This window comes from Heterodontus francisci, chromosome 26 (genome assembly GCF_036365525.1).
Source record: "Heterodontus francisci isolate sHetFra1 chromosome 26, sHetFra1.hap1, whole genome shotgun sequence".
Taxonomy (NCBI): domain Eukaryota; kingdom Metazoa; phylum Chordata; class Chondrichthyes; order Heterodontiformes; family Heterodontidae; genus Heterodontus; species Heterodontus francisci.
The window spans coordinates 22,536,860-22,562,590 of NC_090396.1; the positions used below are offsets into that span (position 1 = coordinate 22,536,860).

At 43.6% G+C, this 25,731-nt stretch overlaps 1 protein-coding gene across 8 annotated transcripts in view; it reads left to right on the forward strand.

Annotated features, from left to right (window-relative positions):
• The window catches only part of cacna1g (calcium channel, voltage-dependent, T type, alpha 1G subunit), a 685,429-nt gene that overhangs the window by 135,347 nt on the left and 524,351 nt on the right, over window positions 1-25,731 (forward strand). For 6 of the 8 annotated variants that reach the window (XM_068057908.1, XM_068057913.1, XM_068057914.1 and 3 more), the window contains exon 2: window positions 3,928-4,038. The exons of 1 other annotated variant lie outside the window; for it this stretch is intronic. The gene's annotated coding sequence lies outside the window, so the exon portion shown is untranslated. Of the gene's footprint in view, window positions 1-3,927; window positions 4,039-14,272; window positions 14,327-25,731 lie in introns of all 8 variants that reach the window. One more of the 8 variants, XM_068057910.1, reaches the window with a different exon arrangement.

The window sequence follows — 25,731 nt, forward strand, 5'->3', positions numbered from 1 at the left end:
AAAAGTGCTATATAAATATAAGTTGCTGTTATTGAAGATGGGATGTTTCTCAATTTTACATCTTTTCTGCTTTTGGGCCTGAGGGGCTGAATGGCCTACTCTTACTCCTATGTTCCTATGTTTTCCAGCATTGCTCCTATGGGACTGTGAAAGTGGCCTTCTCAATACAGATGGACACAGTCAATTGAGGTGATGTTACTGGTGTGATCTTGTGTGTCACATTTTCAGTTATTGCTGCCTCAGTAATGTTGGAAGTTATTTCCACGGGTATACTACAGACATCCAGTGTTGCAAGTTGACACAAAACGAGTATGTATAAACCACTACATTAAATCTCTCCAATAGGAAGTTAAATTAATGGAGAGACGATGGACTGCGAATCAAACCTTCTGTTTTAGTTGAATTACCATCAGTGACAGCAGCATTGAATTCTTCTTGGAGGCTGCTGACCCTTTAAGTTGCAACATGTACCAGACCCTTTGGTGCCAGGCATCTAATCCATGGCAAGATCCCAGGAGCAGCAGGAAATACCGCCAAGAGCTGACTGAAAATGTGTAAATGCACCCTGCCCCTGGAAAATTTGCCAGGGTCACTGCCAACTGTGCTCAGATGGGTGAAAAGCCAGCTTCACCACACTTTACACCCACGTCAAACTGCAGAGGAAAATTCTGACTGAAGTGTCCTGAGAATGAGGGGAGAGATTTTCCTCTTATTGCTCTTGGATGCAAAGGATTGCCTGGGCAAATCGCATGAGAGGAAACTCGGGCAGCCAGATCACAAACATTTAATTGTTTAGCTGTTTAGCCCAACAAGCCTCTCCCATTTATTAGCAAATCACAATCAGCCGAACAATTTGTTTTTGTTCGGTTGAATCAAAGTAGACCACAATATAATTGGCAATGACATCTTTGTGTCTGTTCCCCCAATGAGCTACAGTGGCTTTTTAATTGATTTCTTTTTGTGAAGGAAGAAATGAGTTTGTTAACTAGGCCCCAAGATGGCCGGCAGTGCCTCAGCATTGTTTTCTTATAATTTTGACCCCTGCGAAGATAATGGCTTAATGATACTGATGGCGTGACGATAACACAGTGCAAAGATAGACTGTATTTTTTAAATTATTCAACGATTAATGCAAGGCTCTCATTAGATCGAGGCAGTGGGCTAATTACACAGCTATTCACTTCTGTGTTGTGTACAAATTCTCAATTTACATCCCAAATCCTGGCCTAGATTAAATGCTGTGCCAGCCTTGAAACTTTCATATTTTGACTTAATGATGAGGTTCTAAAATGATTTGATTTTCAGTTTTCTGGTTTGTGGCTTTATTTAGTTAAGTGGCACTGACTCCATAATTGTATGCTCAGTCACTCTATGAATACTGTGCAATGATCTTCAGGAGTTAGTTTCAACTTTGAACTGCAGCAACCTTTTATTGGGCTGTGGAGAGTGAAATAAAAAGTGCAAAACGCCTCACAAGAGCAATGTTGTAGAAGGAAAGGAACTCTTGCATTTATATAGTTCCACTGAGTCAAAAGGTCATGGGTTCAAGTCTCACTCCAATGACTTTAGCACAAAAATCTAGTGCTGCACTGTCTGAGGTACCATCTTTTGGATGAGACGTTAAACTGACACTGCATCTACTCAGGTATAAGTAAAAGATTCCACTACACTATTTTGAAAAAGAGCAGGGGAGTTCACCCCGGTGTCCTAGCTAATATTTATCCCTCAATCAAAATCAGTCAAACAGATGATCTGGTCATTATCACAGTGCTGTTTGTGGGAGCTTGCTGTGCACAAATTGGCTGCCACCTATCCTTGTGGCCTGCCTGAATGAAATTGCCAAATAGAGAATACAATCGGTCCAGCAGGGAACTGAGCTGAGACTGTCCAACCTATTTCACACAGGACTGTTACAGCCACAAAAGGAGACTTTCTCACCTGTCAGCCTTGTGTTACAACCAGGTGAGAAAGGTGTCTAGGGGTCTTTTCAGCCTTCATCTGGTCTTATTGTAACAGGGTTTAATTTGTAAACACACTGTGTTTTGAGCTTCCCCTTGGTGAATCCTTGTTCTCCACTTTCCAATTATAAGGCAAAGAAATTAGCATAAACAGGCTTTCTTAGGTTTAAAGTAGAAAAGTGAAATTTATTCAAACTTAAACTTAAACTCTAATACGGTTAAAGCCCACAGATATTCGACACGCCCCGCGCTAGCATGCATACGCGATATGCACATGCAAATGGAGACAGAAAAGAGCAGAAGAAAAATAAAGTGAGAGGCAATCTCTAAAAAGGGGTTTTTACTGTGCTTCGAGCTCACTGTAGTCCTTAATTGTAGGTATTCTTGCTTTTTGTTGGGGCCCAGTATTCTTCTTAAACCTTGTTCACTGTAGGAGACTTTTCTCTCTTGGGGTTCATGTGTCTTCAATGGGTCTTCAGTTCTGTGAGAAAGAGATGGGAGCAGACAGGAGAGATATGTTCGCTGTCCAGGAGCAAACAGCTTTCTCAGTTCCAATTCTTTGTGGCAAATTCAAATTCAAAAACCCACAGCCAGTTAGTCATGTGACTAAACTGGTCTGACCACTTCTTCTGTGTCTTGGAGAAACAAGGACTGGATCCTTCGTTCCAACACTGTCTGTTAGCATGCATAAAAGGTCTTTCTGGCGAGGGGCCTGGCAATTCCTTGTGATAGGCCCTCTTTTCTTCCTAGCACCAATTTTAAGTTTTAATCTTCCTGTGGCAAAATAATGTGTGCCTCATTCTTGGCAGGTGGGGGCCTGCATGACACTTGGATAAATTCAATTTCAGTTCCCGGAAATGAAAAGACCTTGCGCTCCCCTGCTGTGTTGACCAGTAATCCACAAAAGGCTCAGTTTCAAAGTCATTCTGATGGTTACGTTTGATGATACAGGAAAGCTGATGAAAGCGTTTTGCAATCTTGGGTGCAGGAACAGAGGGACCTGGGGTATAAGTGCCCAAATTGTTGAAGGTGGTAGGACAGGTTGAGAAAGTGATTAAAAAGGCATACAGGCTTTATAAATTGAGGCATAGAGTACAAAAGCAGGGAAGTTATGATGAACCTTTATAAAACACTGGTTTGGCCTCAACTGGAGCATTGTGTCCAATTCTAGGCACCGCACTTTAGGAAGGATGTGAAGGCTTTAGAAAGGGTGGAGAAAAGATTTACGAGAATGGTTCCAGGAATGAGTGACTTCAGTTACGTGGATAGATCGGAGAAACTGGGCTGTTCTCCTTTGAGGAGAGAAGGTTGAGAGGAGATTTGGTAGAGGTCTAGACAGAGTAAATAGAGAAAAACTGGTCCTACTGGTTGAGAACCAGAGGACACGGATTGAAGGTGATTAGCATAAGAGCCAATGGCGACATGAGGAAAAGCCTTTTTATGCAGCAAGTGGTTAGGATCTGGAATGCACTGCCTGAGAGTGTAATGGAAGCAGATTAAATCATGGCTTTCAAAAGGGAATTGGATAAGTAGCTGAAGAGAAATAATTTGGAGGGCTACAGAGAAAGGATGGGGGTGTGGGACGAGCTGAGTTGTTTTTGCAGAGAGCTAGCTTGGACACAATGGGCTGAATGGCCTCCTGTGCTATAACCATTCTATGATTCTATATTTCAATTTTAACGTTGTCCTTTCTCACTCTCCCTGCAGTGAAAACTTGTTGAGTTGGAGGGTGTTGTGTTATGAGCTGTCTGTTGAATTGCATCCTGTAGGTGTGCTATTAGTACTGTTATCTGTCTCAAAGTACGGAGACAGAATGATGCACAGACTGAATTCAGAACTACTTCAGTAAGTCAATCCTGTCAGGTCATATGGGGTTGAGGAGGGGAAGAATAAAAATCGAGAATAATTTGTTTCACTAATGCTACCTGTCAAACAAGAGTCCTTTTTTTCCTTCTTCTCTAATGTACAGAGCCTAGCATTGTGCCCCAAGCTGATTGCTCCTCAAACGTTTCACCATTCACTTTGTTCTGTCGTGTGTCCCTACCTGACCTGTCCGGCCTTTTACCAGACGCTTGCAGCAGTAAGTATGGAAAAGTTACATAAATAAGTAGCAGGTCTTCTTGGCTTTGCAGGTGATTCAGAGAAATTGCCACATTATAATAAAAGGAGTGTTTGTGTCATGTGGAGCATAACGTGGAGGGCCACTGGTTTACAGTGACAAAATTAAATTCCATTTCTTGTTGAATGGCGTGTTTTGAGCATTGAGTCTCACAACACTGTCCATCATTCTGTGAGAACCTTAAATAGTTGGCTTTTCTTTTACATGTAATTCCGATATGGAATTAATTTTTATCCCTTTCCCCTTTTTAAAACTGAGGATACATAGCCAGCTACAGGTAAATGCCTGGTGCCCTGTAGTGTAGGGAATGGGGTTTTGCTGCATGGTGTAGGGGTTGGGGGCTGGGGGAGAGGTGGTTTGGGAAAGCAGTCTAGAGTTTGGCAGCATTGGGTTGAGAGAACTGAGGATTTGGTAAAACCTGGGGCTGGATTTTGTGCAGGAGGCGGAGTTCCTGGCACCAGGCCAAAAAGGCTGGCGGAACCCTGCCTCTTGAAATTTTTCACCCCCCGGAGCAATCCTCCGGTCTTTTGGGGTCAATGTTTAAGAAGGCGCATCCCTTTAAAGACTTTATCTGGATTGGGATCCCGTCTCCAAGAGCTTCCGGTCAATCACAGGGCTGGCAGACCAGCAGTATCAACAATGCTACCGGGAGCAGTAGCCACTGCCTGTACTGCTGAAGCCTGGAACCCAGGCCCAGTGCTGGAACCCCAGAACACAGGTAGGTGAGGCGGAGTCGTTGGGGCCAGGCCCCTGGCAAGGGTAGGTGGACATTTGGTCCGGGGGAGAGGGGATCTCGGGGGGTACAGTTGTTCCTCTGTGGGCCACAAATTGGCCGCAAAGGCGGGACCCACCCCAAGCCCACAGGGAGAGCACCTTGTTTTCCAAAGCATCCTCCCTGCACGGCGGAGGCCTCCCGCACTGCTGGTAAGATCCCAATGATGGCGGGAACAGGCCCTTATTTGGCCTCTGGGCGAGAAGGTCATCGTTGTCCTATCCCGCAACCCCCTCCCCCTCCCCCCCCCCAGAGAATCGGAACCAGGATTCCTGGCATTGGGTTCTATGGTGGGTGATTCTACCCCGATTTTCTGGCCTCCCCTGCCACGAAACCCGTTGTTGGGATGAGAACAAAATTCGGCCCTTGGAGTGGGAAGCGGATGTGGTGAACTGGTAAGTTTCTAGTATCTGACAGCAATGGTGTCTGGCAGCTTGCAAGTTTCTAGGATCTCTTCACAAATAATTGATTCGATGATTAGTTCCTAAACATGTACCTTTTTCTCTATATCTATCCCTTTCTTTCTCACTCAGTCATGTGACTTTGTTTTCTCTCTATCACCTCAAAGATATCGTTAAATAGAATATTTGCATTTTCTAACTAAACAAAACACAATCACTACCTCTCTGTTTGAGAAACTTTCAAAATTTATCTCATTTGTTTATTGTGGAAAAATACTCAAATTAAAATCTCTCATCTTAATACATTTTCTGTGATAAAATGAATAATTCTTACCTAAAAGTTTAATCCAAAACCAAATTAAGTTGATCATTCATTTTGTATTCAAGTTGTTTCTAAAAAGGTACAGACTGAAAATGGTACATTTATTCGCAATAACGCCTTCCTGAAACTATACCCTGGCACCACCCGCCCAACCAATGACAATTCTTGTCACAAAGCCATTCAAACCTGTAACTCATGGTGTCTCATAATCTGGCCCTCACAGCCCTGCTTGCATTAGGATTTCTCATTCGTAGCTTTGCCTTGAATTTTGTGAGCTTAGCGGTTTGGAAATGATTGTTTTTAGTACTGTTGTCTCATTAGTGGATCACTCCTGAAGTAGAACAAAACTATCTGTTCATGTCAGCAACTTGAGATACAGGTTAATTAATGGAAACATGTAAAATAAACTTAATAAGTGCCTCCAGGCTGCACAATATGTTTTCTGTGCAGCTCACAAACAAAAGTTCTTGGAATCCCTGGCCTAGAAACTTACAATTCCTTAATACACTTGTGTCAAATTGATTTCTCAGCTCTCCTGGCAGAGATGTTGACCCGTTTAGTTTAAATAGCATGCAGGTAACCTCTGTGCATTTTTGTCATTGAAACTTGATATGTAAAAAGAATCACAAGAAATTTGCGATGGATTTGCAGAAAGTGTACCAGTAATCTGAATCTTGTACAAAAGCATTTTAGAATGAAAGAACCATGAGGAGTAATGACATATCACTGAAGACATTTATGAAAGCAACAGAAACATAGAATCTTACAGCACAGAAGGCGGCCATTCGGTACATCATCCCTGTGCTGGCTCTTTGACGGAGCGATCCCAGCTCTTTCTCCATCAACCTGCAAATGTTTCCTTTTCATATATTTATCCAATTCCTTTTTGAAGTCACTATTGAATCTGCTTCCACCACCCTTTAAGGCAGTGCATTCCAGCAACAACTCACTGCATAAAAAAGGTCTCCACTTTTTCCCCTAAACCCTGGTTCTTTTGCCAGTTATGTTAAATCTGTGTCCGCTGGTTAATGGCCCTCCTGCCAGTGGAAACAGTTTCTTCCTATCGACTCTATGGAAACCCTTCGTAATCTGAATGCCTCTCTTAAGACTCCTGGATTTTTCGATCAACATTGCTTTCGAGTCAATCACTAGCCTCATTTCTTTTGAATGGGGGACTGCCAGTATTAAAATAATACTAATCAGAAGATATGGGCTTGTTTATTTTAATTTTTATGGAAATACAATATTGTTCCAATTCAATCCAGAGAAGTGTGAGGTAATGCATTTGGGGAGGTCAAATAAAGCGAAGGAATACACAATAAACGGGAGGATAGTGAGTGGGGTGGAAGAAATGAGAGACCTTGGAGTGCATGTCCACAGGTCCCTGAAGGTGGCAGGACAGGTAGATAGATTGGTGAAGAAGGCATATGGAATGCTTTCCTTTATTGGCCAAGGTATAGAATACAAAAGCAGGGATGTAATGCTGGAACTGTATAAAACGCTGGTTAGGCCACAGTTGGAGTATTGCATACAGTTCTGGTCACCACATTACAAGAAGGACATAATTGCTCTGGAGGGAGTGCAGAGGAGATTTACAAGAATGTTACCAGGGCTTGAAAGTTGCAACTATGAGGAAAGATTGGATAGGCTAGGGTTGTTTTCCTTAGAACAGGGGAGGCTGAGGGGTGACTTAATTGAGGTGTACAAAATTATGAGGGGCCTAGATAGAGTAGACAGGAAGGACCTGTTTCCCCTAGCGGAGAGGTCAATTACCAGCGGGCACAGATTTAAGGTGATTGATAGAAGGATTAGAGGGGATATGAGGAAAAACATTTTCACCCAGAGGGTGGTGGGTGTCTGCTATTCACTGCCAGGAACGGTGGTGGAGGCAGAAGCCCTCAATTCATTTAAAAGGTACCTGGACATGCACCTGAAGTGCTGTAACCTGCAAGGCTATGGACCAGGTGCTGGAAGGTGAGATTAGATTGGGCAGCTAGTTTGTTCGGCCGGCACAGACACGACGTGCTGAATGGCCTCCTTCTGTGCTGTAATCTTTCTATGGTTCCCTTGGGTGATAAGGTGGCAAAGCAGTTTGCTGGCTCGTTGTAGAACCTGCCTGGTTTTAACCTCAGTGGTTGCTGCCCGAGCAGCAATATTTTACTTTGAAATAATGACTATTACAGCACGAACCCAGTCAGTGCCACGTCCCTCCTGACCATGTGGACTGAACAGATAGGATCTGGCACTTGCCTGGTGTGTAGGGTTTGGCTTTAGGTCAATGTGATAATTGAACACAGCAATAGCTAGTCTCAACACAAAAGCAAAATACTGCAGATGCTGGAAATCTGAAATGAATGCTGGAAATACTTAGCAGCTGAGGCAGCATCTGTGAAGAGAGAAACCGAGTTAACAAGCAGGATTTTCCCACAGCCTTCGGGACCCCGACGTCGGGGCCAAATGGGGGTCCTGAGCCAGCACTGGCCAGCAGCAAGACTGGCACAATGATATTCCTGGAGGCCGCCTCCTAATTTGCGCCATCGAATTTGGCGTCCTATTAAGGACCGCAGGTCGGCACCCGATGCTGCAGGCCCAATCAGAGGGCCGACAGCATTAGAGCCTCAGCAACCCCATCGGGAGATGCTGAGGCAGAACAGAGACCTCGAGGCCATCTCAAAATGAAGGCACCCTTGGAAGTGAAAAAATAAATGATTTTAGAAGGTGGAAGATGGTAGGCCCCTTGGATTGGAGGGGAATCCCCTCTGCCTGAATCATTGGGGCCATGGGGGCAGTCTTTGATGCCTGCGGCCCCTTCTTTGTGAAATGGCTCAGATGGCCTTCCTGGACTGCTGCAGGCACACCACCTCCAATAAGCTGGCATCCTCCCCACTCGGTGAGAGGCCGCTCTGCCACCAGGAAAATGCCAGCAAGGTTGGAAAATTACCAATTATTGGGACCTTCATTATGTAAATGTGTTGTGGTGGTGTGGGCAGCCAATCTGCATTCCTGCCTGGCTTTCGGAGACTCGCCGTGTGGTGAGAATACATTGGGGAGCTGTTCTGCTACAGCTCTCCCCTATTTTCCCAGCCCTGCCCCTCCTCCAAGCCCCACCACCCTGGGGCCAGGAAAATTCAGCCCAACATTTCGGGCCGATGACCTTTCATGGACTGGTCAACAGAATAGTTACTGTAATTTTTTTTTTAAAACACCAGTTTCCTTTATAATAAAAACAAAATACTGCAGATGTTAGAAATCTGAAATAAAAACAGATAGTGCTGGAATTACTCAACAGGTCAGGCAGCATCTGTGGAGAGAGAAACAGAGTTTCCTTTATTCTGCTCCTCAAAGTCCTGGGATTTATCCATCAACCTACATCACTGAAACAGATTATCTGCTCAAGACCATTAGGCTAAAAATGGATAGAAAGGAGATGCTAAATAGGTTAGCATCACTCAAAGTTAATAAGCCACCTGATCCAGATGGGTTGCATCCTACTTTGCTGAGGAAAACAAGAATGGTGATTGCAAAAGCTCTGACCACAATCTTTCAATCCTCCTTGGCTATGGATATAGTACCAGAGAGCTGGAGGATTGCAAATGTTACACTCCTGTTCAAAAAAAGGGGAGAGGGAAAAACTCAGAGCAGTCAGTCTAACGTCAGTGTTGGAAAAGCTACTAGATAGCATTGTCAAGGATAAAATTGATTCTCACTTGGAGGATCATGGGTTAATAAGTGACAGCCAGTATGGATTTGTTAAAGGCAAATCATGTCTGTCTAACCTGATTGAGTTCTTTGATGAAATAACAGAAGGGTCGATGACGGTAGTACAGCAGATGTTGTATACACGGGCTTTAAAATGTCATTTAATAAATAACAGACTTATTCAGAAAAAGAAGTACATGGGATTAAAGAGACGGTGGTAACTTGGGTATGTATTTGGCTAATGGATAGGAAGCTGAGAGGGGTGTTTTCAGGCTAGAGAGAAGTATAGCATGGAATATCAGGAATCAGTATCAGGACTATTGCTTTTCTTGTTGTATGGAAATGATCTGGACCTGGGTACAGGGAGTACGGTTTTGAAGTTTGAGGATGGTACAAAGCTTGGCAACATAGTAAACAGTGAGGATGACAGTAGTAGATTTCAGGAGGACTTAGACTGGTGAAATGGGCAGGCACGTGGCAGATACAATTTAATGTTGATCAGTGTGAAGTGATGCACTTTGACAGAAACAGGAGAGGCAGTATAATCTAAATGGTATTATTTTGAGGGAGGGGGTGCAAGAGCAGAGGGACCTGATGGAGCATATTCACAAATGTTTGACGATGGCAGGGCAAGTTGAAAAGGCGGTTAAGAAAGCATATAGGATACTTGGCTTTGTAAATATGGGCACTGAATACGAAAACAAGGAATTCATGGTAAACCTGGAGTATTGTGTACAATTCTGGGCGCCACATTTTAGCAAGGATGTCAAGACATTGATGAGAGTACAAAGGAAGTTAACCAGGATACCATTAGGGATGAGGGCATTCAGTTATGTAGAGAGATTGGAGAAACTGCTATTGTTCTCCTTAGAGCAGAGAAGGTTAAGGATGGATTTAATAGAGGTATTCAAAATTATGAGGGAAGAAACTGTTTCCTTTGGCAAATGGGCCAGTAATCAGAGGTCATAGATTTAAAATAATTGACAATAAAAGAGAGGCAGGAAATGGGGAGAAATTTCTTCACAAAGTAGGGTTGTTAAGATCTAGAATGCACTAAAAGAAAGAGTGGTGGAAGCTGATTCAATAGGAAATTTTAAAAGGCAATTGGAAATGTACCTGTACAAGATTATGGTGAGGAAGCTGGGGTGTGGGACTAAATTGGACAGCCCTTTCAAAGAGGTAGCACAGACATGACAGGCCGAATGGCCTACATCTATGCTGTAAGGTTCTATGATTCTACCTCATTGCCTTTTGTGTGACCATGGTGTGCATAAATTGGGTGCCCTGTGTCCTACATTACAACAGCGACTACGTTTCAAAAGCACTTGATTGGCCATTAGGCACTTTGGGACGTCCGAAGGTTAAGAAAGGCTCTATACAAGTGCAAGTTCTTTCTTTAACAAGAGACTTAAGCACCACTTAACTGTCAGCACTTTTGGGAAATACTGCACTGATCTGGCATGACAACAGGAGGTTTTATTGGTGGGTCATCATAAAGTTCTCAGCAGGAAGGAGCCCAGATGGAATGAGTTTCATCAGGGGTTCCCTTCAGAAGTTGTACAATCACCTCTTAATCCCAGTAGATTGGATTCAATTAAGATGCAGATGTTGAACATTCTTACAGTTGTGGGCCTGCAATAGATACACAGCTGCTGTTACACACTTCAGCCAAAACTAGCAGGGATGATATTCCTGTTATAAAATGTGCCTCCTCTCCTGGTGTTACGGGCTCCTATTTCCATCTATTACAATACCCCTTCCTCCAAGTTCTTCATGTGTAAATTTAGGTAGTGAGTGTACAAAGACTATTTCACCCTGGAGAACATTAAAGAAGCAATAGGAAAAGAGGAGGTCATTCAGCGTCTCGAGCCTGCCTTGCCATTCAGTTAGATCATGACCGATCTGCACCTCAACTCCATTTCACCTTAGCTCCCTTGGTACCCTTACCAAATAAAAATCTATCAATCTCAATCTTGAAAGCTCCAATTGTCCCAGCATATGCAACCTTTTGGGTAAGAGAGTTCCAGATTTTCATGTTATATATAAATGACCTGGACTTGGGTACAAGGAGTAGAATTTTGAAATTTGCAGAGGATACAAAACTTGGCAACATGGTAAATAGTGAGAAGGATAGTAGCAGATCAGCATTGACAGCAGCAACCTCAATGCAGTGGAACAGTTTACCTATCTAGGTAGCATTATCTCAAACGATGCCAGTGTCAATAAGGACACAGACAATTGACTGTCCAAGGCCAGCAGTTCCTTTGCCATCTCCTGAAGCGTGTCTGATGAAACTACCAATTCACTATATTCACTACCAATATTCAAGTATACAGAGCGATTGTCATCACCATCCTCTTGCATGGGTTTTGTACAGAAAACAAATACGACTGCTGGAACACTTCCATCAATGCTGTCTTCGATCCATCATGAACATCAGATGGCAGGACTACACCACAAACAATGAAGTCCTCAAAGCAGCCAATCTGCCCAGCATTGAATGCATTCTTTTACAATGCCAGTTACACTGGGCAGGACATATGTCATGTATGGAGGATTCCAGAATGCCAAAAGCAGTGCTTCATGGTGATTTATGCTCCGGCAGGTAAGATCGAGATGCACCTTGCAAACGCTTCAAAGACCAGCTGAAAAGATAGTTCTCTCTGGCTAACATTAACCAAAGGGTGTGGGAGCAGGAGGCTGCCGACAGAGACAGCTGGTGCACAGCAATAAGGAAAGCAATCTACAAGTTCGAAATAAACAGTCTGTTGAAGAAAAGCACAGACAACGGAAGGAGTTTGCTTATACCACAGTCCCTCCAAACAGGAGTTCTTGTGCCCCAAATGCTCAAGAGCTTGCAGATCAAGAATTGACCTCTTCAGTCACCAACAATCACGCCAACTACCACAGAGCTAAGCCTTACCATAATCGTCACCTGTGAAGAATCTGCCATCATCATCAGCATTAGTAGCAGACTTCAGAAGGACGTAGACAGGCTTGTGAAATGGGCAGACACATAGCAGCTACAATTTAATGTGGTTAAATGCAAAATTATGCAGTTTGGGAAAAACAACATGGAGAAGCAGTGTAATCTAAATGGAATTATTTTGAGGGGGAGTACAAGAGCAGAGGGACCTGAGGGAGGATATTCATTAATCTTTGAAGCTGGCAGGGCAAATTGATAGGCAGTTAAGAAAGTTTGTGGATACTTGGCTTTATAGGTAGGGGCATGAAGTTATGGTAAATCTTTAGAAATCACTGGTGAGGCCTCAGCTGGAGTACTGTGTGCAATTCTGGGTATCACACTTTCGGAATGATGCCAAGGCTCCGAAGATGGTACAGAGGAGGCTTGTCAGGATGATACCATGAATGAGGGAGTTCAATATTGTAGAGAGATTGGAGAAGATAGGATTGTTCTCCTTAAAGCAGAGAAGGTTAAAGGGCAACCTAATTGAAGTATTCAAAATTTTGCGGGGTTTTGATAGAACAAGTAGAGAGAAACTGTTCCCTCTGCCAAGTGGGTCAGTAACCAGAGGTCATAGATTTAAAATAATTGGCAAAAGGACTAGAGGGGAAATGAGGAGATTTTTTTTTCACAGAGAGGATTGTTGAGATCTGGAATGCACTGCCTGAAAATGTTGTGCAATCAGATTCTGTAGGAAGTTTCAAAAGGCAATTGGATATGTATTTGATTTGCGTATGTTTCAGCTGAACAGGGCCTTGGTCAAACCCCATCTGGATTCAGATTTGAGCACCATACCTTAGGGAAGATATATTGGCCTTAGAGGGGTGCAGTGCAGATCCACCAGAACTATACCATTGGTTAGAAGGTTAAATTATAAAGACAAGTTACATAAACCTATGAAAATGAAATAAATGAATATTTTAATGCCTCTGTGATCATGCAGGAATTTAGTGAAATGTTTGGATGTGGGACTAATTTGGACTGCTCTTTCAAAGAGGCATCACAGGCACGATGGGCCGAATGGCTTCCTTCTGCACTGTGACATTCTATGATTTCTACTATCCTCTGTGTGCTTCCTGATTTTCCTCCAAATGGCTTGGCTTTTAATTTTAAGATTATGTCCCCGCATTCTTGTTTCCCCCCCCCGCTATTGTTTCTCTGCATCTACCCTATCGAATCCTTATCATATCTTAAGCACCTCATCCATCAATCTCCTATACCGAAGGGAATACAAGACAAGTTTATGGAATTTATCCTCATAATTTAACCCCTTTAGCCCCGGTGTCATTCTGATGAATCTGTGCTGAACCTGCTCCAAAGCCAACATATCCTTACGGAGGTGCACTGGCCAAATCTGAATGCAGTACTCCAGATGGGGTTTGAGCAAAGTTATGTACAACTGAAGCATAACTTCCTCCCCTTTGTATTCCAGGTCCCTTGAGATAAAGGCGCAGTGGTTAGCACTGCAGCCTCACAGCTCCAGCGACCCGGGTTCAATTCCGGGTACTGCCTGTGTGGAGTTTGCAAGTTCTCCCTGTGTCTGCGTGGGTTTCCTCCGGGTGCTCTGGTTTCCTCCCACATGCCAAAGACTTGCAGGTTGATAGGTAAATTGGCCATTAGAAATTGCCCCTAGTATAGATAGGTGGTAGGGAAAATATAGGGACAGGTGGGGATGTGGTAGGAATATGGAATTAGTGTAGGATTAGTATAAATGGGTGGTTGATGGTCGACACAGACTCGGTGGGCCGAAGGGCCTGTTTCAGTGCTGTATCTCTCAACATTCCATTAGCTTTTCTTTCACATCAAACCAAAAGCCTGATCCTATCCTCAAATACGATCAATTCACAAACACTCACTCCCAATAAGAATCATTGAATGGTGAGTTGAACCAGCACTCTAGCTGCTGTTGTTCTCCCCATCTGCTGAGGCTAGTTAAACCTTCCTGAAAATCTAAAAGCTCCACTGGGATAAAAACATGCACTTGTTTATCTTCAAAACATCTCTCAATAACATTTTCCATTGTTTCTTTGGCACAGATTTTGTGCTTTCCGAACCAAAAGGATTATACTGATTTCTTCCTGTTTTACCAGGTAAAACATTCACTATTTTATAAGAATTTGTAATTTTTCATGAAGTGTATGGGGTTTGTGAGGAAATGTTTTCTTATCCCTGTGGTCAAATCACAGGAACCCAATGGAAAAAAAAGTCCAACAGTGCAGAATAGAGGTTTTATGATCCATGAACAGTATGTCAACCAACATGGAATAATGGGTATTTATAGAAATAATTGACAGTCATACCCATATATAGCAGTGCCATTGACTGTAATGCCAAATATGGTCATGTGACATTAGCAGTAATCCTCATTCCTTACTTTGGCAATTTTCTTCAAGCTGGATACATTTTTCCTCACATTCTTCAAAGTGGAATGGCGATCGTGGTGATTTTCAATGTGTTTGCCCTCTCCTGCTGCTTGGTCCTCTGTTTAGCAGTAAGTTGTCCTTCTGGCCAGTAAAGGATATTCATTCATTCCTTCACTCTGCATACCATGATCCAAGGAGTCTCATCAGTAAAATAGGTCTTTCTACCCCTTCCCTACCCAGCACCATTACCACATGGACTGCAGTGGCTCAAGGAGAAGGCTCACCTTCACCACCTTCTCAGGGGTGATTGGAGGAGGGTAGCCAGTGCGGCTCTGCCAATGTAACCGACACCCCGTGGACAAATACCCACAAGCATTCCTTCCGTCACAGCTTCAATCTGCATACTCTGCATTGCATGTTGTGAGAAATGGATCCTGGCAGAAAGAAGTGAAGGTTACCTTTAACTACCCTCCTTAAAACCCAGCTCTTTGACTAAGCTTTCAGCCACCCCTTCTGAACCATAATGGTTGCATACTCTGACATTTATTGGTTTCTTTGTGCCAAAAAAAACTTTTTTGAGACTCTGAACTCATTCACAGCTGTTATTCCTGCTTCATACAGGCAATTTTATCCTCTTACAATTTCTATTTCTCCCCATTTTCACAGCTTTCCATTTGTCCTCCTTTCTTAAACAGGGTGAGGTGAATGTGTAAGGCAGGAGGAGGCTCATGTGCAGCATATAATCTGGTATAGACATGTTGGGCTGAATGGCCTATTTCTTTACTCTAAAAGCTCTGTAATTTTTAAACTTTCTCCCTAGTCCATAGCAGAAAGGCCAGTTGTAATGATTCTGTTGTGATCTCAGTTGAGACTGGAGATTAAACTTGTGACCTTCTGTAGGGTATAGCTCAGTTACATGCCGAGCTTACCGAATGAGGTGGGGAAAAAGAGGGGGCAGAGAAGAGAAGCACCCTACATGTCTCTTTCACATTAAAAAGAAATAGCCTGCAGTTATAGATCTATAAAACAAATTAAATTAGTAGATGATTTCCCAGGGTTTGGAATTAAATGTTTAAATGCGGAGTTTGATTGTTTTGGTATGAGGTTTGTTACGTCCAGGTGAGCAATGTGTCTAGGGGTCTCTTGCTGTGTTCACCTGGTCTTATTGTAACAGGGTTTAATTTTAAACATACTGTGTTTTGAGCTCCTCCTTTGTGAATCCTTGTTCACAACTTTCCAATTATAAGGCAAAGAAATGAGCGCAAATAGACTTTCTTTCATTTAAAACAGAAAGATTATTAAACCTTAAACTTAACTCTATTATGGTTCACGCCTGCAGATATATGACGTGCTCATGCTAGCATGCACACGCGATATAAACATGCAAAATAGGGACAGAAAAGAGCAGAAGAAGAGATAAGTAAAACAGTTTGAGGCAATATCTTGTTACTGTTTCTCGAGCTCGCTGTAGTCCTTGGTTGAAGCTATATTCTTGCATTTTGTTGGGGCCCAGTAATCTTCGTAAAACTTTGTTCACGTGGCAAACCTTTCTTATTTGAGTTTCATGTGTCTTCAATGGTTTCAGTTCCCTGAGAAATGAGCAGGCAGGCAGGCAAGGAGATGTTCTTGCTTTAGTTCCAGGAGCACACGACTTTGGCTGAGTTCAAATTCAAAAAAGACTCCCAGGTTGCCCTGAAGGTTAGTCATGTGACTAGTTCCTTATATGGAACAGGCTTTTCAGCACCCTTTATTGGAGATTCAAATCCAAAAGCTCCAGCCAGCTGGACACGTGACTAGAACTGGTTTGACCACTTCTGTGTATTGGTGAAGCCACTGCTGGATCCCCATTGTTTCAACATTGTCTGTTGCCATGTTTTTCCAGTCAGGGCTTGCATATTTCAGTTTTAATGTTCATGTGGCAGAATAATGTGTGCATTAGTCTTGGCAGGTGGGGTTTGCCTGACAGGTTATAAACTGATGAATAGTTACCCGGTGCACACACCGAGAGAAAGCATTAGGATAGAAGTAGATATCCCAATGGATATCTGAGGCACTGAGCATAGCCAGGTGAAGAAGTATTTGCAGAACCCTGGGCTCAGGGTGCCATCTTCTCAGCTTCGCCAGACAGGCATCAGAATAACATGAGGGAGACCTGAAATAATAATTGAATTTGTAACTGATTAAAAATATCAAATGATGAACAAATAATATATTTCAATTTTTCTTTTCGTAATTTTAGTTTTCAAACACACATTTCTTTCACAGAATTTAACTTGCTAGGATGGGCTTATAAATAGTGATTATGATCTCCAGCCTTTATATTTGAGAGCCTTTGGGGAGCCCTTAACAATATAAAACAGGATCAATAAATAGTGCGTGATGGAATCGTAATTGGGGTGTCTAGCAGCTTCCTTGTGAAAATTAATTTAGCCATAAAGTATGTCCATTTCAAAATTGCTGCTTAATGCATAATGAACAGAGCGGTGAAACTCTGCATCGAAGCTCTTAATGTTTAACTGCAAGTCTCTGGCGAGTTTTGATTAACATTTACGGTAAATCAGGAATGACAGGCTCACATAACCTATGGGCTTGAAACTGCACAGCACTCCAGGCTCTGCAGACACCATTTGGGTTTGGCACCAAGCCACACAGATCAGAAGGTCCCAGGTTTGTTATCCTGTCTGTGCTGACTTAACTGATCACAGCCAGGGCAGTAGTTTTGAGAGTGAAGTCGGGAGTTCCATTGGACTCAACGGGGGGAATTTTTGGCAGCTTGTTCAGGCGCTAACAATCCTCCGACGTGGCTAAGATGGGGTTTTGAGCTGAAACGCCAGTTTAGTACATGTTTAGCGCAAGACGCAACCTTGGAAAAGGAGTTGAAGGCTGTGCTAGGAACTGATGCCTGGAGGCTTGCATTTATTGCCCATCCCTAATTGCCCTTGAGAAAGTGGTGGTGAGCTGCCTTCTTGAACTGCTGCAGTCCATGTGGGGTAGGTACACCCATAGTGCTGTTAGAGAGGGAGTTCCAGGATTTTGACCCAGCGACAGTGAAGGAACGGCGATATAGTTCCAAGTCAGGATGGTGTGTGACTTGGATGGGAACTTGCAGGTGGTGATGTTCCCATGCATCTGCTGCTCTTGTCCTTCGAGGTGGTAGAGGTCGCAGGTTTGGAAGGTGCTGTCTAAGGAGCCTTGGTGCATTGCTGCAGTGCATCTTGTAGATGGTGCACACTGCTGCTACTGTGCGTCGGTGGTGGAGGGAGTGAATGTTTGTAGATGGGGTGCCAATCAAGTGGGCTGCTTTGTTCTGGATGGTGTCGAGCTTCTTGAGTGTTGTTGGAGCTGCACCCATCCAGGCAAGTGGAGAGTATTCCATCACACTCCTGACTTGTGCCTTGTAGATGGTGGACAGGCTTTGGGGAGTTATGAGGTGAGTTACTCGCCGCAGGATTCCTAGCCTCTGACCTGCTCTTGTAGCCACGGTATTTATATGGCTACTCCAGTTCAGTTTCTGGTCAATGGTAGCCCTTAGAATGTAGATAGTGGGGGATTCAGCGATAGTAATGCTATTGAATGCCAAGGGGAAATGGTTAGATTTTCTCTTGTTGGAGATGGTCATTGCCTGGCACTTGTGTGGCACCAAATGTTACTTGCCACTTATCAGCCCAAGCCTGGATATTGTCCAGGTCTTGCTGCATTTCTACATGGACCTCTTCAGTATTTGAGGAGTTGCGAATGGTGCTGAACATTGTGCAATCATCAGCGAACATCCCCACTTCTGACCTTATGATTGAAGGAAGGTCATTGATGAAGCAGCTGAAGATGGTTGGGCCGAGGATACTACCCTGAGGAACTCCTGCAGTGATGTCCTGGAGCTCAGATGATGGACCTCCAACAACCACAGCCATCTTCCTTTGCGCTAGGTATGAGTCCAACCAGCAGATACATGCACAAACACATCCAAATATACCACACCCACATATACACACACAAACACCACACCACAACCACCCAAACACACACACACACAAACATACCCCAACACACATACACCCAAGAACATGCAAACCATACACACTCACAATCACACCTACACCCCAACACACACACACACTCCACTCCCACACGCACAGCACACTCATACACACCACACACAAATACACCACACACACCCATCCACACAACACACTCACCCACATACCTCTGTACATACACAGACAAACACCCCTATACACATACACCACACACATCAACACACACATAAACACACCTCAACACGCACACACTCACACAACTCACACGCACACATTACATACACTCCCACATGCACTTACAAACACCCATATTCACACACACTACGCCCACAAACACACACAATGCACACATTACACACTTACGCATATCCACACACCCAAACATGCACAGACCCCCAGCACACACCCACACAAACACCCACGTACACCACATAAACTAGACACACACCCAAACAAACACCATGCACACCACATGCAAATAAACGCATACACCAGATGCACTCTACACACAGACAGACACACATACACCCCTATACTCACACACCACACATGCATCTGGAGAGATGCAGATTAACAGAGTATTGGTAAGATTTGTCCTTTTAAACAGTGGAGGTAGTATTACATCATTCTGAATTTCTTTCTGTGTTGTAGTACGAGAGGCAGAGAGTGCAGCTAGAAACAAGTGGCGGAACTGAGAGCTAAGCACTGGGCATCAGCATGAAGCACAATATGGGGGGTGGGGAGGGGGAGATCTAGCCTGGTCATTAGCAGTAATGTTTATGTCTGTTATTAGAGCCAGGACTGGAACAGACAATAAGGAAGGTTGAAGTAAAATGGATTAATTAGTGTAATTGGGAGACATTTGTCAGACCTTTGTATTAAAGTTTTTATTGTCTTCTCCTCACCCCAGCATCAGCCTGAATTAATTAGTGTGTGTACACTATTGATTTGCGATGTGGATTGATTTGGAGTGTTTGTGATTAATGAATCATGGACCTTAACCGATTCATGGTCTAGATTGCAATTGGACTTTTTGCAGCTGTTAGTTTGGGGTTTTGAAGGGGGAGGAGAGATTTTTGGTTGTTTAAAATAGGACTGCAGCTTGAATCTTCCTGTGACAATGCTGGATGGTTTTTCACATCACCAGTTAGGAAATGCTTCAACGAGACCGTGTGCAGTTGTGAAAGTACGTGCCGTTCCTCATGGGATCTCAAGCCTGGACTGGCATGAACACAGAAACAGCCATGTATCCACTAGAGTTGCTCAACACCCAATGCACCGCTCAGATACAGTCAATGAAACATGTGGGCCGACTATTTTAGCGTTTGTGCCATCAGTTTTCATTGTATTGAAATGTGTTTCCTGCTCATTCCCTGAGGATCACCTGGTGTTACAGGCAAAACTCTCCAGTGTGTTGTTCTTTAACCCAGCTTGGAGTAGAGTAGTCAGTGGGTAGGTGGGGAGGGGGAGGGGCAGGTGGAGAGGAGGTTGGAGGGGGGTGGCGGTGAGGATCACCAATATCCAGAGACAGCAAAGGTGTTCCAGGGTTCTTCAGATCTGCAATGCATGGCACCCTACATCAAGAAAGAAAAAGGAAGAATGAATTTGTCTTTGTAGAGTGCCTTCCACAACCTAGGGTGTCACTAAGTGCTTTGCAGCCAATGGAGTACTTTTGATGTGTTGTAATGTAGGAAACATGGCAGGTAATTTGCGCACAGCAAGATCCCATAAACGGCAACATGATAATGGCGAGATAATCTGTATTAGTGATATTGGGGGAGAGATAAATATTGACCAGGGCACTGGGGATAACTTCCCTGCTCTTCTTTGAAATAGTGGGGTCTCTTACATTCAGCTGAGAGGGCAGGTTCGGTTTAATGCCTCACCCGAAGGACAGCACCACCAAGAAAAAACATTCTGGAGTAAAAGGAGTAAAGAAACACCAACAAATGTAACATTGGCCTTTATGAAGCTGCTTTTTGGTCAGTGAAAATCGATTTTGGAAAGAAGTCGCGTCCCCAGTGCCAAAATTAATAGCAGGAACAACAACAACAACTTATGTTTATATAGCGCCTTTAACATAATAAAACATCCCAAGGTGCTTAGGAAGTAAAAGAATAAAAGTTAAAAGTCTTAAACTTAACAAAGATGGTAGAATAAAGCAAAGGAATTGGACTAAAAGTTAGAATTAAGATGGAGAATAGGAGGAAACAAATTGTGTGGGTAGTTTTTCATTTTCTAGTTTAGGGTCAATATTTCAGCACTAAAGCTGCTCCTGATGTCATCATGGTTCTATTACTGTAATAGCACTTTATTCAGTGTGTGAGATCAAACAAAACCAGTCAACCAAGGAAAAGATAGTTTCCACCGATTTATTGGCAATTTAAGATTAATAAGTGGAATTGTTGGCTTTTAACAACAACAACTTCAATTTCTATAGCACCTTTAACATACTAAGATGTCCCAAGGTGCTTCACACGAGCGATCATCGAACCAAATTTGACGCTGAACCACATAATGATATATCAGGGCAGGTGACCAAAAACTTGGTCAGAGAGCTATGTTTTAAGGAGCATCATAAAGGAGGAGTGAGAGGCGGAGAGATTTAGGCAGGTTATTCCAGAGTTTAAAGCCCAGGCAGCTGAAGGCATGGCCACCAATGGTGGAGCGATGAAAATCAAGGATGTGCAAGAGGCTATAATTGGAGGAGCGCAGAGATCTTGGAGTGTTGTGGGGTTGGAGGAGGGTTGAGGCCATGGTGAGATTTGAAAACAGGATGAGAATTGTATTGTAATGTATTGCCGGATCGGGAGCCAGTGTAGGTCAGTGAGCACAGGGATGATGGGTGAACAGGATTTGGTGTGAGTTAGGATAGCAGCAGCAGAATTTTGGATGAGCTCAAGTTTATGGAGAGTGCAAGGTGTGAGGCTGGCCAAGAGAGCATTGGTATGGTCATGTCTAGAGGTAATAAAAGCATGGATGAGGGTTGTAGCAACAAATGAGCTGAGGTATGGGCAGAGGCCAGCGATGTTATGGAGGTGGAAGTAGGTGCTTTTGGTGATATAAAGGATATGAGGGTCAGATGTTCGGCTCAGGGAAGTATAAATCTGGTAAGAAAAGAACAATTATCAGGGCAGAAATGAGAATGTTTATAGGATTATTGCAACCTTCTCACCATAGAGAGCGTACATGTTCCTTGCACCCTCCTGAACTTCCATCATCACGAGTTCTGGCCTCAGATTCTCCACTGACAACACTGGTGAATTCACACATCAAAATTCGACAACATTAACTATACACACACTAAATTTGAAATGGCACTTTAAGTATAATTTAGTCTTTTCTGTTTTACAGCATCAATTGGTGATATTGAACAGAAATAGGGGAACGTAGCTCAAGTTTAAGTAGAAACAGGTGGTGTCAGAACATTCTGTCACCACGGCTTCAAGAATTGTTTAGTTTTACAGGAGCTGAAACGTTAACAGGGAGCACCCCAGCCTGAAGCAAGTTATTTAAAGCAGTTGTCACATATCTTCAAAGGCATGAGATACCAGGGCTAGATATATCAAAGCCTGTGGTACAATTTATGTGCACTCAGCCAGTACAATGTTGCTGTAGACAGAATCAGCACACTTTTCAGGTATCCTGCTTTTATCAGGGTGTCACAACATTAACCAGGAGATTCCCGAATCCCACTGTTTCCAGGTATTGCAGGCTAAGCAATGTGACCACCTAAACCAACCAGGAATCAATGCAATCATTCCCAACACATGTAATTAAATTTGTTTTTATGATGGTGTTAGTTGCATAAACCTGGCTTGTATTCCCTTGAGTGTAGAAGATCAATGGGTGATCTGGTCGAGGAGTTCAAAACTTTAAAATTATTCAATGAGCTAGATACAGAGGAACAATTTCCTCTGGTGCAGGAATCAAGAATGAAGCAACATCATTTAAAATTTGAGTCAGGCCATTTGGGAGGGTAATAAGGAAGCACTTCTTCACACAACGGGTAGTAGAAATCTGGAATTGCCCCACATCCTCTTCCCCAAACCCAAAAGGCTGTGGATGCTGGGGGCCATTTGGAGCAGTCAAGGATGAGATCAGTACATTTTTGTTAGATAAAGGGAAATGGAGCAAAGGTGGGTAAATTGAATTAAGAGACGGATCAACCCTGATCTAATTGAATGGTGGAGTAGGTTCAAGGGGCTGGATGGTCTCCTCCCATTCCTATGTTGCCATTAGTAGGGTGTGGACAATTGATATGAGCAGAGCATTTCATGTTTGATGGGAGTGCTGGACTTTATATCACGGTTATTAAAAGTGAGCAAATCCCCAAAGAGGGTAGAGGCGAGAAGGAACTTCATGCCACAGAGCAGCAGGTCAGAACCGTGAACAAAAGGGCCTGGGAAACTGGGTGGTGCATTGAGTTAGAGACTGGCCTTTCATCTCTGGTCTTGGATTCATTGGGGTGAAACTCTCTGCTGGCTGTAAGTGGGCATGTGAAATGGATTTAGACAGGCTCACTGCTGTTCCAAGCAGTTTTGCACCAATTAGCAGAAACATTGAGACAGGGCTAAGTGTTGGTGTGGGAAAATGGGACAAAATTGGTGCAGTAGAGAGAACGCCTTGCAAATTGGAGCCAAGATGCATTGTTGGGGCAAAGTACAGGGAACTTTACTCTGTATCTAACTGTGGAATATCCGACCTGGATGTGTTAACACTGGGTGCCTGAAATGGAAAGAGTTCCATTTGCTAGCAGTGGTATCCTCACATTCAGCACACAAAGCAACATTTGTGTCTAGCCTCTGTTGTGCCCCCACTTCCTTTGCCCCACCATTGCCAGCTATGCCTTCAGCTGTTTAAGTGCTAAGCTCTGAAATTCCCTCCCAAAAGCTCTCCACCTCTCGCTCCTCCTATAAGATGCTCCTTAATAAATACCTTTCATAACATCCCCTTTGTGTTTCTTCATCGTTTGACATCCTTGGTCCCACTGCAGTTGCAGTTTATGTCTTCTCCCAAAACCTCATCTTGTGTTCATTGTAAAAAGGCAGTTTCCTTAAACAGGCCAAATCTCCCATCTCACCATAACTGTGTTTGAGATTGTGGAACCAGGGTTTGGCTCGGGGTCACTTTTTGTCTGATATTGCTCCTGTGATGTGCCTTGCAATGATTTACTACATTAAAGGTGCTATATAAATACAAGTTGTTGTTGTTGTTGTTGAGTCTCTATAACTGTTTCTGAAAGGCAGATGATTAATTAAAAACAGAGAGTGCTGGAAATACTCAGCAGGTCAGGCAGCATCTGTGGAGAGAGAAACAGAGTCAACGTTTCAGGTCTGTGACCTTTCATCAGAACTGGCAAAGGTTAGAAATGTAAGAGGTTTTAAGCAAGTGAAGCGGAAGGTGTGTGATAGGGCAAAGGACAGGAGAGATTAAATGACAAAACTGTCAGGGGACAAAGGCAAAGGGAGTGCTAATAGTAGTTGTGAAAGACAAAGCATTAGTCCAGAGAGAGTGTTAATGGCAGAATAATGAACAGCTCTGTCCAAAAGCACAACATGAAAAACCATGTTTAAGGCAGGCACATGGTTAAAAAATAGAATAAAATAATTTAAAAAAATAAAAAAAGGCCAGTCATGCTCTGAAATTGTTGAACTCAATGTTGAGTCCGCAAGGCTGTAGAGTGCCTAATCGAAAGGTGAGCTGCTGTTCCTCGAGCTTGCATTGATGTTCACTGGAACACTGCAGCAAGCCAAGGACAGAAATGCGGGCATGAGAGCAGGGTAGTGAGTTGAAATGGCAAGCGACTGGAAGCTCGGGGCTATGCTTGCAGACTGAGTGGAGGTGTTCTGCAAAGTGGTCACTCAATTTGCGTTTGGTCTCCCCAATGTAGAGGCGACCGCATTGTGAGCAGCGAATACAGCATACTAAATCGAAAGAAGTACAAATTAATTGCTGCTTCACCTGGAAGGAGTGTTTGGGGCCTTGGATGGTGAGGAGAGAGGAGGTAAAAGGGCAGGTATTAATCTCCTGTGATTGCATGGTAAGGTGGCGTGGGAAGGGGATGAGGTGGCGGGTGTAATGGAGGAGTGTACCAGGGTGTCACGGAGGGAATGATCCCTTCAGAATGCTGACAGGGGAGGGGAGGGGAGGGGTAGGTATAATAAAAGCAAAATACTGCGGATGCTGGAAATCTGAAACAAAAACAAGAAATGCTGGATTCACTCAGCAGGTCTGGCAGCATCTGTGGAAAGAGAAGCAGAGTTAACGTTTCGGGTCAGTGACCCTTCTTCGGAACAAGGGTCACTGACCCGAAACGTTAACTCTGCTTCTCTTTCCACAGATGCTGCCAGACCCGGAGGGGTAGGTATGTTTGGTGGTGACATAATGCTGGAGGTGGCAGAAATGGCGGAGGATGATCCTTTGGATGTGGAGGCTGGTTGGGTGGAAAATGATGACAAGGGGAACCCTGTTGCGGTTCTGGGAGGGAGGGGAAGGGGTGAGGGCAGAAGTGGAAAATGGGCCAGAAAGAGGGCCCTGTCAACCACAATGGGGGAGGGGAGGCGGGGGGGGGGGGGGGGGGGGAGTCCTCGGTTGAGGAAAAAGGAAGTCATATCAGAAGTACTGTCGTAGAAGGTTGCATCATCAGAAAAGATGTGTCCCCTTCCCCTCCCTCCCAGAACTGCAGTATTTTGCTTTTATTTAGCAGATGATTAAATGTCTGGGTAGGAACTGCTTTGAAGGTTGTAAGTATTAACTGGGACCAGGGGTGAATGTTGTATGCAGAGGTCAGCAATACAAGGTTATGCAATGTAGATGAGAAGATTGGATGAACATCGAGAATTTCCCGATTACCTAATGGATCAGGGAGTAATAATGCACTCTTCCAGAGGAGATTAAATGTATAGAGTCCTTGACAGGACAGATTGTAAATGGGTTTGGATGTGGGTTTGAATGACTTTTCTTTGGTCTACTTTTCATTTATTCTTATAACCTACATCTCATTCAAATTTCAAATGGTTCTGGTATTTGGAGCAGTGGGATGTGCAGCCCCTGCTTATCCAGCCCCTTTAATCAGCCATTGCTGGCAGCATCGGT